This window comes from Sciurus vulgaris (assembly GCF_902686455.1).
Source record: "Sciurus vulgaris genome assembly, chromosome: 12".
NCBI classification, from domain to species: Eukaryota; Metazoa; Chordata; class Mammalia; order Rodentia; family Sciuridae; genus Sciurus; species Sciurus vulgaris.
This window is the reverse complement of record NC_136473.1, coordinates 62,299,863-62,311,607: the sequence shown is the minus strand read 5'-3', so window position 1 is coordinate 62,311,607 and position 11,745 is coordinate 62,299,863. Positions and strand designations below refer to the sequence as shown.

Below are 11,745 nucleotides of genomic sequence, written 5' to 3'. Positions count from 1 at the left end.
TTGTCAACACCACAGGAGGGAGAGCTGGCCCCAACCAAGAGCTTGACCACCTGAACAGAGGACAGCTCAGACATCACTAGCACCAAAGAAGCTGAAAGAAATGTTTTCAAACTACCAATTATAAAAAATAAAGAAGTAAATAATAAAAGAATAAAAAGATTGAGGTCACCAAGCTTATAGGAAAGACAGACTTATCTTTTTATTCTCTCTATAGTAAATAATACAAAATTATCATGCTATGAAGAGATCAAAGAATATGCAACCCAAACATGTAGGATAAAAGTACTACAGATAAGCAGCAGAAGATGATCCATATTCATTTATGAAATATGTTGTTAGTTTTTCTGGTGTGTGTGTGTGTGTGTGTGTGTGAGTGAGTCTATGTTGTCAGACTTTTTAAAACTGTTATTTGTTGTGATTTCTTCTTCTATATAAATATTTGTATTTTTAGTTTTGCATACTTTTTCTTAAAAAGAACACACCAAGACTCTGGGCTCACCATTTATGATCCTCACTGAGGGGCAGTGGGGGGGTCTCCTTGGATCCCTTCCAGTTCTGTCATTTGTCAGTTTCCATAAAGCCAATGTGTGAGAAATGCAGGCTTCTGATAATAAGGTGATAATAAGGACTAACATTTGCAGAGCCTATCGAGTTACAGCACTTCCATGTCCATTACCTCTTTCAACTCTCTCAACCACCCAAGGGTACATAAGGTTAATATTCCATGGGACTAAATAATAAATACTAAAATAATAATAAGAAAAATAATAAATCAAAGTTCCTTTAGACTACAGCATCTGCTCCATGGCCTGAACTGTCCCTTGACCATTACCAATGCAGTCTCCACCTTCCACCTTCAGCCTGGAGCCCTTCTGTACCTCTCTAATGAGTCACCGCTGTCTTTTTTTGTGTGTGTGAATTAGAAAATAAGTTTATTTTGCTTTGAGGGGTGGGCAGGTATCCAGTCTCAGAACTTCTGGAACTGCTTCTTGGTGCCAGCAGCCTTGGTGACCTTGAGTACATTGAAGCTCACTGTCTTGCCCAAGGGCCTGCATTCACCCACTGTTACCGATCTGGACATTCCTGAAGCAGGGGGACAGGTGCACAGACATGTTCTTGTGATGCTTCTCAAAGTGATTGCACTTGCGGATGTAGTGGAGATAGTCCTGACAGATCATAATGGTCCTCTGCATCTTCATCTTCGTCACCACACCAGACAGGATCCACCCTCGGATGGAAACAGTAACAGTGAAGGGGCATTTCTTGTCAATGTAGGTGCCCTCAATGGCCTGTTTTGGTGTATTGAAGCCCAGGTCGATATTTTTGTAGTATTGAGGGAGTTTCTCCTTCCCAGTTTTGCCTAGCAGGACCCTCTTGTTTTGAAAGATGGTTGTCCGCTTTTGGTAGGCATGCTCCGTCTGAATGCCCACCATCTTCCTGGTTACCTGAAAAAAAGAACTTCTCCAAGTTTTTTATTTACCAGACAAAGGGTGTCATTTAGGGAGGCCAGAAGACCTGGTTTCTAGGCTTGAGTTTCTCACAAAATGCGTAACAGACCTGAGCAGGTCTCTCTCTCGCTGGGTTGCAGTCGCCTCCCCTGCCCCCGTCCACGTTAGATGAGGCTGGATACCTTTAGCTGAAACCACCCCTGGGTTCAGGATTCCTAACTTCTAACTTTGTTTGAGCAGTATTTCAGCCCTGAGCTCACTCCTCTGTCCTCAGAAGGCTCTGAGTACCTGCTCACCAGGTACAGCATCCCTTTCTCCTGCCAGGCCTGCTGTGTGCACAGAGTGTTAACACACATCCAGACAACTGGCATCAAAGCCATGCCAAATGTTGGTGTTTGTGGCTCCTAGAGGGGCAGAAACTGGGGCACAGCTAGCATGGAGTGGGCAGAGGGAGGCTCCCTGCTGCCGCTCGCCAGAGAAGGCAGGAGCCCAAAACTAACTCCAGGTAACAGAGTACCCACACCATGCTGGGAGCTGTACCACTAAGTGACTCCATTCTCTGTACACACACCTGCTGGCCAGAGTCTGACCCAGACCCTCCTGACCCCTTCCCTCCCAGATCCCCTGCATTGCTCTGCTCCTCTCATTCCATTAGCTTCAACTCCTGAAGGTTCCCTACTGCACTGTCCTCCCTATCACTGCCTCAGCACAGGGATGCAGAGAAACCCCTATCTCCCTTAGGAAAGTGGGGGTCAGTCTGCAGCACCTGAAGCTTCTCATATAGGCAAAGGAAGAAGCAGAGGCCATGTACACCCAAGCAAAAGGAGGAAACCTGTTCTGAAGAGCAGTATTAGAAAAATCCACAAAAAACAGTGGCTCCGAAATCCTTATCCAATGTTACATAAATGGTTCAGTTTGGGGAAGGGAGGGAGAATGGGATGGGAGAAGGGAGGAGAGCTGGAGGGGCTGCCTGAAGAAGGAGAAAGGGAGGGAGGTGGGTATGTGGGGAAGAGGGAGTATCTGGCAGGAGAGGAGCATCCTCACCCCTCAGGCTGACCTAGTCCAACGGACAGAAGCACCTGGGCTCCCGCCTCTGCCTCTCCGCTGGCACACCTGCTCTGCATTCCAGTCAGTCCCCATTCCCATCTGATCCCTGAGGCAACTCATTCTACATGACTCCTGCGCCAGCTGGGCAGGCAGGTTGGGTCTCTGCCAAGTCCCTGGCTCTCTCCTTGCCTCATCCACAAGTCAGGGCTGCTTCTGAATGCTGATGGGATGCCGGAGGGAGAGGCACAGCCCCCCCTCCCCTGCCATGCTTCTCAGAGGTCAGATAGAGTCCAGCCTGTCTACTGATTTCCCTCTCATTGAGCCTACAGACCAGGGCAGTTCAGGGCTTCTGGAAGGAGCTGGGGAGCAGCAAGAAAAATATAAGGCGTGGGGATCAGGCAGATGACTCCCCACTCTGGCTCAGCTCTCTGGGCCTCTGTTTCCCCATCCACAGGCCAAGGGTGAGCTGATGGCTCATAGCGCCCCCTCTGGCTCTGACATTCTGTTTCTTCTCCATTTAGTATCTATTGAGGTCCTGTCCTGCCCCCAGGGGAACAAGGAGCATAACACAGCACAAGGGGGGCAGAGCATGATTTCTGAGCCTCTGGAACACTCTGTACCTGGGAGTAGGCTGTCAGGTCTGGGAGATGAGGATGATGATGAAGAAATGGGAGAAATGAACCTGGTTAAAGTGTCACATATCAGCTGAGCAACACCTCCACCCATCCTGGTTAAACCTGGGAGGCCAGGCGCAAGGTCAGGCCAGCCCCAGTGCTCGCACGCACACTGTGTCCTTCTGTGGTCCAAGGTAGAGGCCAGGGGTGGGCAGAAGGGAGGGGCTGCATCCCACATGGATGTCAGTCAGCAAGAAGGGCTGGAGTTGTTATCAACCAGCTTCTTCCTTTTAAAGCAGGCATTTGCAGTGTTTTAAAGGTCTGAACAGAGTACCACATCTGCAGAGGGCCAAGGGAGAGAAAGTGAGAGGAAGAAGTTACCCCAGGCTGACTCTCCATGCACTGCAGCCTCTTCAACAGTCCCAAATGCAAGGGTCCACTGATGTCACTGGAGGTCCAGAGACTAGATCAGTGTTGTGCTGTTGCTTTTGAATTCAATTCACATTTTTCTGACTTCAGACCCTTATTTGTCAGCATTAAATGGCTGTAAACAGTAATTTTTTAAAGCTCCTGTAAATTGGTAAGTCTTGGGCTATACTTCTTTCCTCAAAAGGCTGGTGCTCAGGCTGGGTCCCCCAGAATTCTAGAAAAAAGGAACACAAGACACACATGGCTCAGGAGCATGGGCAATGATGTCAAGGATTGAATTATCTCTGACTAGCCCTCCCAGGTCATCTATGTACTTGACAATATTTATAGAGTGCTCACCTTTGCACCAGGCATTGTGCAAGACCTAGGGGATTCAGGTTGAACAAGAGTGACCCAGACAGGCCTTGGAACACTGAGGGTCAGGAGGAAAAGACAAGCCTGGGACAAATGCAGTCATAAGACAAGTACCAGGATAGGGGAGCCACTTGTCTCAAACAGGAACCTCAAGTCTTCTCCAGGACAGTAGAGAGCCATAGAGAGTTTTAGCAAGCAGCTATGTGTATATGGTAATCTATCTAGCTGCAGTGGATGTGAAGCAAAACTGAAGAAGGGGAACTAGAGAAAAGGTGTGATCAGAGGCATGTGGCCTGAAGCAGGTGGGTGAGGGAGGGGCTGAAGCAGAAGGATGATCCACTGATGCACTTGGGGAGCAGGAGGGACAGATCTAGAGTTTTTCCTAGTGCACAGCTTCAGCAGGAGAGTGATGGGCATCCATCACCACACTTGGGAGAAGCAGGTCTTAGGTGGCAGATGAGGAGACAGTGCTGCACATGGAGTGTGAAGGACCTGTAGGACTTGGAAGTGGACCCACAGATGAGGTGGTGGGTCTGAAACACAGCAGCAAGACTGGGGTGGACATGAACATTGGCATCATCTTCATCTGCATGGTTTATTTGCTGCTCACAGACATGGAGCCATTTTAGCCCTTAGATTTTGTCCCAAGCATGCAAAGGTCAGCCAGGTGAAGACAAGATGATCCAGAGAGTGTGAGGAGAGGGAGAAGAGCAGACAGCCTGTACTGAGCCCTGAGCATCAAACCAATGCTGGGAAAGTGGGGAGGGACAGGCACCTGGCAGGAATGGGAGCAGCCCATAGTGTCGATGGCCACAGAGGAAGAACCAAAGACTGCCATTGTGTGGGGAGGATGAGGTCAACCTTGTGAACTTTCTGACACTACAAAGTAAATTGTTCCACAGGCACTGCCTGGATCAGGGCTTCCCTGCCGCCTTTCCTTCCCCATCCCTGATACCCTGACTGGCCTCTTATAACCCTAGAGCTAGGGTATGAGTCAGAAAACTCAGCTGAGTCCCTCTGCAGCCACTTACTCACTGTGCAGGCCTTGGGCCTGTCCACTCCCCTCTTGCACATCATTTGGATCTGTACCAGGGTGACCTCCTCCCTCTATTCCCAATCTCTCCTCAAAATAATCTTTCCAAAAGCTGAACCCTTCTGAAACTTTTCATTCCCTGAGATAAAGGGAAGACCCCAGGACTCACAGCAACATCCCAAGCTGTTGTACTGGTCTCTCCAGATGTCCTCCAGCCCCTTGCTAGCACTGGGCCCACCAGCTCCTGCCTCAGCTCCTGCATCACCTCCACTGTCCTCGGTATCCAGGAGGCCTTTTCTGAGCAGCCCTACCTGCCACCCAACCACTTCCTCTTTAGGGCCCCCACCCTGCCCCACAGCTCTGGACACCTGTATCTTTAGGTCAACTGCATGATGAGAACCTGGGGTCCTGCCTTCTGGCCATGCCAGAGCTTCAGCCAAATGCTCTTGGATCCAAAGCTGGGTACATCTACCCTCTGGTGGAACATGGGATGATGTTATGTGGTATTCAAACAACCTTATTCTAAAAATTAGTTATTTATTTTTACCTTCCATTGTAAAAGATGAATTTTTTTCATTATAGAATAATAAAATGATTTTTTTAAAGTCAGAGTATTTAATTCTAAGTGAATATATGTAGAGAAAAATATCAGTAAGAAACAGCGTGTTTCGTCATGTGAGCATGGTGACAGAGTGGTATTTGAGAGTTACTGGAGTAGCGAGCTGAACCCTGGGATCCCCTGGCCCCAGCACTCCGCTCTTTATGACCCCATCTGCATATCCCATGAAAGGATCATTTGCTGCTTATGGAAGAGGAGTGACTTGCCCTCCAAGCACTTTAGCCAAGCTCACCTTCTGGGATGAACAGGGGTGTGGGTGTGGGGTAGGGGAGAGGGAGGGCTAGGGAGTGGCCCTAGCACAGTCACCATGATCTAGTGTCCCCATCAGCCTTCAGTCATAATCAAAAGCCTAAAGGAACATTGTGTTCCAGGGAGGGAACACTGTGTCATGCTGGGTCATGGGGACACTGCTTCTGCAACCCCCCTCAAAGCCATCAGATGTCAGTGAAGTCAGAATCCCTTAGAGTTCTACTTGTTTCTGCATTACGGGCTCTGAGGTCAGGCCTGGCTCTGGGCTCAGAGGTCCTTGGATGAGGAAACAATTCAAACAGCCTCTATTCCTCCAACAGGCTGGCCAGGGGAGCAAGCCAGCACCAGGAGCCAGCCAGGTTGGACCGGTACCTGCCAGGTCCTGCTGGGAGTCTAAGCTGCTAGACCAACTGAATGCCAGCCAGCTGTGGCTGTTTCCCCTCACTTAATGGAACCTCCCAACCAGTTACAGAAACAGTCCTTCAGTTCCTGCCCCAGGACCTTCTCTCGCCCTCAGAAGGAATATGGCCATCTTCTTCCATCAGCAGGGCTCTTTCCAGACAGGCCTGCCCTCATCTCCCTTTCTCATATTCCACAATCTGCCCATACTCCACATCTCTTGAGTCTTCAAATAATCTCTGCCCTTGGGACCCCTGTGCATTACACATGTTGTCCCTCTGACTAGGACACTCTTGCTCCATTTTCTCCATTGGCAGGATAATTAATTCTATTTAATCTTTAAATTTCAATGTAAGCATCACTAAGTAAGCATCCTTCCTGTGTTCTTCCCTGGAAGCTCTACTCCCGTGTCTGAGGTCTTGACCTGTCTCATGTCCTCTCCCTCTGGACTAGAAGTTGCCAGATGGCAAGGCCTGATCTGCTTCCAACACACCTATATTCATGGTGCTCTATGAGTGAATGAGCTTCTAAGAATTCATTGCATTTTGTGCTTCTAAGAATGCAATGCAAATATGAAGACATTTGTGAGAGAGTGTTTGGGGATCATCATTGGTCCTCTGCAAAAGGGTTATCTTTCTACATCTCCTTGAGTATGATACCCACACTCAGAAGTCTAAGAACTCCAGAGCCTATGTGATTGAGACCCCCTCTGAAAGACATAAAAGGATGGGGCATTAGGTGTGGTACCCAGGAGCACATAGTGAAGGGTGTAAGAGAGGGACATGGAAATGTGGCTGAATCCCCTACTATCCTACAAAGACTGGTGTAGGGTGAGGGCATATACATGTCTTCCCAGGAAGATCCTCTTCTCACCTCTTTTCTCACCAACTAGAGAGGAAGGCTTGGGAAGACATGAATATTTCCCTTGCAGGGTCATCCAGACCCACAGGTTGTGAAGTGAACTATAAAATCTTCTCTCGTGTTAGTTTTCTGTCACTGTGACAAAATACTTGAGATAAAGCAACCATAAGGAAGAAAGGTTTATTTTGATTCATGGTTTCAGAGGTTTCAGTTCATGATTGATTGGCCTTGTCACTCTGGGCCTGTGGCAGCACAGTGTATCTTGGCAGAACACATGGCAGAGGAAGCTGTTTGCCTCATGGTGGACAGGGAGCATTCAGGCAGATGTGGCTGAATTTGAATTTTGGTTCTGCCCTTCACTAGCTATGTGACCTTCAACAAATCACTTATGAGCATGGCTTTCCTCATCAGTAAAATACAGAGGCAAATACATTATTAGTCTTAATAGCCAAATGCTGGAAGCAACCCAAGAGCTCTTCAAGAGAAGTGTGGTATGTCCATACAGTGAGACACAGTTGGCCATCCATAAATATGCAGTTTTTGCACTCATGAATTCAATCATGGACCCAAAATATTTGGAACAAAATATTGGCATTTGTACTGAACAAGTACAGTTTTTTTTCCTTGTCATTATTCCCGAAACTATACAATATAAAAACTATTTATGTAGCATTTACATTGCATTAAGTATTACCAGTAATCTAGAGATGGTCTAAAGTACATTGGTTACATGCAACTGCTGCAGGATTTTATATGAGACTCTTGAGCACTGACAGACTTTGGTATCTGTGGGGGTCCTGGTACTAGTCCCCTTGAATCTGAGGGACTCTATACTATTCACCAAGGGCAGAATTAAGAAGGAATGAAGTCCTGATACAGGCAATAGCATTCCTTCAACATGGATGAATCTTGTAGACAATATGTTCATTGGAATAAGTCTTAAATGCATGTATTCTGTATGACTCAATTTTATGAATTTCTTAAACAGTCAAAATTAACCTATGGTGGAAAAATAAGAACAGTGGTTGCCTCTGGAAAGTGGGGGCAGGAACTGACTGAGAAAGTGCCTGAGGGAATTTTCCAGACAGGGATTTGGGTTACATAGTTATTTGCATTCTTCAAACCTTAATAAATATGTACTTAAGACTTGGGCATTTCACTGTGGGTACATTTCACCTTTGAAGAAAAATCTGTTAAAATGTTGAACTCTAGTTAATTATTACATGTTCAATTTAGGGGGAAGCATACTGATTTTTGTAATTTACTCTGAAACTCATAAAATACTATGAAATACATGAAAATAAGATAATTCATGAATTGGTTGAGGGATGACTAAATAGATGAATGATTAGGAGATGAAGTAAATGTTATAAAATGTCAGTGGTAGAACCTAAGTGCTGAGAATTTGTGGTGTTCATTGTAAAATTCTTTCAGTTTTGCTGTTCAAATAATTTATAATAAGGATTTAGAAAAAAATGAGTACTTGTCTCCCAAGGTTATTAAGCAGATTACTTGATTAAAAAAACTAAAGAATAGAGTGAGATGCCCGATTTGTATTATTCTCCCTATTATGGGGTAAATTATGTCCCTCCCAAGTTCATTTGTTTAATCCTAACCCCAGCACCTCAGAAAGTGAACTTATTTGGAGACAGAGTCTTTACAGAGAGAAGAGAATTAAGATGAGGTCATTATGGTGGGCCCTGTCCACTATGTCTTCTGTCCTCAGAAAGAGGGGAACTTGGGAGCCCAGACAGGCCCACAGGGAGAACCCCCTCTGAACATGAAGGCAGAGATCAAGATGATGCTTCTACAAGCCAAGGAATGCAAAAGATACCAACAATCACCGCCAGAAGCTAGGGGAGATGGGCATGATCAGATTCTCCCTCCCAGCCCTGGGAAGGAACCAACCTTGCTGACTCCTTAATCTTGGACTTCCAGCCTCCAGAGCTCTGAAACAATACATTGCTGTTGTTAAGTAATACTTTGTGATACTTTGCTGTGGCAGCCCTAACTGACCCATTCCTCCAGACCCCCATGAGACCCTAGGTTACAAGCTCCATCAGGGAACCTAGGGCCCTGTCAGCCTCCTACCACCCTAAGTCTCTGAAGTCACCACTTTCTTCCTCGGATTCCTCAGAGCAGCCTACCACCTGCTCCGTGAGTGCCCAGAAGTCTCTGCACCAGAGGAGGAAGTTTCCTTTTATATCTTAGATGGCTGGTTTGAATTTTTTTGAAAAGTTGTCTCCTCAAAAATTCATGTAAGGTAGTGGAATGAGACAGACATCATTCCCCTAAGTAAATGTGTGATTAGACCCATGGTGTGAATCTACATCGTGCACAACCACAGAAAGGAAAAGTTGTACCCCATTTGTGTATAATGAATCAAATGCAGTCTGTAAAAATAAAAAAAAAAAAACACAATTTTTTAAAAAATTTATGTAGAAACTTAATCCCCTCCATAACATTGTTGGGGAAGTGTGGCCTTCAGGGGAAGATTAAGTCATGAATGGAATTAGGTGCCCTTAGAGCAGGACTCCATGAAAGGAGTTCAGCTCTTTTGCCTTTCTGCTTTCTTCCATGTGAGGACAATTCTCCTCCCCTCAGGAAGGAGCAGTGTTCAAGGGGCCATCTTAGAGGTAGAGACAGAGCGTCACCAGACACCAAATCTGCCAGTGACTTGATCTTAGACTTCCCAGATGTCAGAACTGTGAGAAACAAATTTCTATTCATTATGAATTATCCAGCTCAGATATCTTATAGCAGCACAAAGTGAATTAAGACACAGATCTTTGAGCCAACCTCAGAGAGTGTGGCTCTCAGGTACTGCAATATATAGCTTTGAACTTGCAATTCTCCAGTCTCCACCTCCAGAGTAGCTGGGATATAGACATGCACCACTGCCCACAACTACTACTGTATTTTTAATAGCACTGAAATATGACTCAGACTCATCTCCTAACAGGAGCTTCTCTGGAGGAAGGACAAAAGGCCACATGAACTGCACCATGCTGAGGGTCCCCCACTAATGTCAATTGCCAGCACAGACCCACCCAACTGCCCCCCACCCAACTGCCTGAGGTCTGTTTCCAGAGGCCTCTTAGTTTGGCATAGATTTGTACCACTTTTGTTTAAGCCCATTTATCTGATCTTATCCCTCAAGAGCCCCTTCTTTGGTTCTCCCAGGAAGCCAATAATAGCATCCAGAACTCAGTCACTCAAGTGACAGGAAATAGGACGCTGCTGGGAACAAACTGGATGAGGGAAAATGAAGGAAGATGCCAGGTAGAACCAGGTACCTCTTGCCCCACCCAGGAAGGAGGATGAGTGTCTCCTTGAAACAGATCAAGTTTGTTAAAAGCAGACACCAAATCTCTTTGCTCATGCCCCAGGTCCCCAGTGCTGAGGACAGAGCCTGGCATGAGGTAGGCGCTCAACCAACACAAGGTGAACAAATGGTTGATTTCCAGGAAAGCAATGGGGTAGATTTAGTATCACAGAAGCTTATAACAGGAGTTTAACCTCAGTGCCTAGATGCCACAATTGTGTCACTGCTCACCTACTGCTCTTTAACCAGTCACTCCAAACGTCGGTGACTTAAAACACTAACAATATTTTTATTATCATCTCTCACTGTTCTGAGGATCGACTGAGCTCAGCTAAGTGGTCCTCACAGGGCATAACAAGGCAGGAGCCATCTCTAAGTCTTCTGTAATCATTGGTGTTCAGCAGAGACTTTGCCTGGGGCCTCAGACAGAAGATCTACCTGTGGCCTCTCCACATATCCTGGACTTCTTCACAGAATGGCATCCATGTTCCAAGAGCAGGTAGCCCCCCCACACACACCCCAACTACACAAAAGCTATATTGCCTTTTAGGATGAGTCTCAGGTAATGTCACTTTTTCCAAAGATGAAAACCCTCCCAAATTCAAGGACAGACAGGGAACCTAGCCCTCCGCTCTCAGTGGGAGGAACACCAACAACAAATTGTAAGAAGAGCTTGTGGGATGGAATTTTGGGGTGGCCATCTTAGGAAGCTCTGAGACCTGATGCTCTGCCCCAGAGTCCTTGGGTAGAGAGTTAAATGCCCCCCTTGCGAGTCAGGGCAGACTCAGAGCTTCTGCAAGAGGGATTCCAGAGGCCTGGTGTTGGGGAAGAAGAGCTACTGAAACAGGAAGCGAAAGGGCTTCTGTGGAGCTGACTACATGGAGAACCAGAGCCAGCATGGCTGAGAGGGCAGAAGCAAGTGGCACAGCCAGTTGGGTAATCAAGAGGGGCTTGGTCTCCCTCAATAAAGGTCCATGGAAGGGCAAAAATCCAAACGACAGCCCTACAGATGCCTTTAAGCCCCACCAACCACCAGCCCCACCTGGCAGGCACTGCTCGAAAACGTTACCTTGGACCACACAGGGGCATGTCCTCTGACTGCCATGATGTTGGGTACCTGGGCTTGATCCTCCAGTGCTTCCTACAGATCACAGGACAGTCAGTGCCAAGCCCATGCAGCACGTTGGTGCAAAAGAAAAGTTCCCCCTTTGTCCAGACAGGCTCAGCCCCACAACCAGGCAAACCACTTGGCAAGCCATGCAGAGCTGGTGTCAGCCCTACACAAGCCTTTGACCACCTTTGTGAACAAATATTCCGGCCATTTCACATAATTTTCTTTACTGCCTGTAATTGTTACTGCCTTACTC

At 46.8% G+C, this 11,745-nt stretch overlaps 1 pseudogene across 1 annotated transcript; it reads right to left on the bottom strand.

Moving 5' to 3' along the window:
• Nucleotides 1-915: 915 nt before the first annotated feature.
• Nucleotides 916-1,445, bottom strand: LOC306642066 (small ribosomal subunit protein uS17-like; annotated as a pseudogene). Its single transcript has one exon. The product of its transcript is annotated as a small ribosomal subunit protein uS17-like (transcript).
• Nucleotides 1,446-11,745: the final 10,300 nt, after the last annotated feature.